The sequence below is a fragment of the Etheostoma spectabile genome, chromosome 7 (genome assembly GCF_008692095.1).
Source record: "Etheostoma spectabile isolate EspeVRDwgs_2016 chromosome 7, UIUC_Espe_1.0, whole genome shotgun sequence".
Classification (NCBI taxonomy): Eukaryota; Metazoa; Chordata; class Actinopteri; order Perciformes; family Percidae; genus Etheostoma; species Etheostoma spectabile.
The window spans coordinates 21,761,710-21,763,604 of record NC_045739.1 but is presented as its reverse complement, the minus strand read 5'-3'; positions in this window follow the sequence as shown (position 1 = coordinate 21,763,604).

The window sequence follows — 1,895 nt, the reverse complement described above, 5'->3', positions numbered from 1 at the left end:
ACAGATTTGTGAACAATATTTGAGAGAAATAAGCCTTTTGTGTACATAGTACAGCTGAGTTCAGCTCATGGAAAATGAGCGTGTTTATAATTTTGTTCAGCATATATACACAAACACACTCACTTTCTGATATACAGCATATTTACATCTGTACGTAAGTCAATGTTCACCTTGTTCAGCCTTTGTTTCACGCTGTCATCGCTCGCTCACTCACTCCCACACACACACACACACACACACACACACTCTAAACGTACAGTGCAATTTATGCATACGCAAACTCAATTCCACGTGAGTGACTAAATGAGAGACTAGAAGTCCAAGAGCAGAGAGAGTTTGTATGTGTGTCAACATTTTTCCATCTAAATAATGTAGCAGTCAGACTCTTATAATCACACGATCAAAGTAAACAAAGCCATCCAGAGGAGATCAGTGTAAGTCCTGTGTGTCAATTATTGATGCTGAAACACCTGCCTCTGCTGAACTGGACCCGCACCAGATTTTAGATTATAAACCAAGGACTTGGAAGCAGCACTTCACAAACTCCCAAAACACAGAGGAAATCAGAGGAGTGGCCGTTTGCAGCCATACGCTAGGACCAGGTGGGCTTATCTTCATATTCAGTCAAGTTGAAAGTAGAGCTGGGCAATAAGGAGAAACCCAAATATCACAATATTTATGACCCAATACATGGATGGCGATATTATAGAGTTGACTGTAACTGTTAGAATTACATTTTGCAACTCTTAATCTTCCCTTTTTTCTGTTTAAGTTTGGGAGAGGCAATAAAGATCCATAAGAAGTGTTCTTACTGCTATTCTCGACCAGTCGCACAAGGCTTGACAACACCTCTCTTAGGACATTCTTGTATGAAGTTATGGCCATCATTAACAGCAGACCACTCACTGCTGAATTTTGAATACCCATCCGGACCTGACCTTTAACTCCAAACCATATCCTTACATGAAGTCCACAATCATTCTGCCCCACCTGGCAATTTGTCAGAGAGATCTTATCTTCACAAAGGTGGCGTCGATGTGCAGTATTTGGCAAATGAGTTTTGGACTCGATGGAAGAAAGAATATCTGTTGAACTTACAGTCAAGACAAAGGTGGCACAAAAACAGAGGAACTCAAAGGTCATGACATTGTACTCCTACGAGGATCTGGCACCACGCAATGAATGGAAGCTGGCCAGAATCGCAGAAGTTTATCCAGGTTCAGATGGTAGGGTGAGAAAACTAGATTATGGCTTAGTGACACCAAATTAGGCAAAGGGGGGAAACTCACAACTAACACACGTTCCTTGAAAACCTACAGAAAGTTGTTACTCTCTTGAGGGCAGATTAAGGTGTAAAGTTTGAAATGTGTGAAATTCCTGTTAAATGGTTAAGAACAGGAAATGTTCATAAAAGGTAAAGTGTTGCAACAAATATGTTTAAAGAATCCCACGTTAAGATTTGTGTGATTTGGTGGAGTGTAACTGTTAGAATTACATTTTGCAACTCTTAATCTTCCCTTTTTTCGGTTTAAGCAACAGTTGTTATTTACGCTTTTTTTTGAAGTAATTTCTGAAGTCTCGTTGTGCTGCTCTCGCGTGAGTTCAACTGTAAACACTAGCGGGCAGCAGATAACATGGACGTGTGTTACGATGAAGATTTCACGCTGGCTAACGCAGCCCTGGATGCGCGCTTTAAGTATAACTCTGAAGACTGAAGACTTCCCTTCCTTGTAGCATGCAGCCAACGAGGTATTTGTTTTGTTCATTCGCATTTTACTTTGTAAATGATATTCCACATGCTGTGCATGTTATTGTTTATGTTAACGACACCGTTTTATAATTTTGTCAATGTTGTCTTATTAGTTTTCACGTGGATTTGGAGCGATTACTTCACT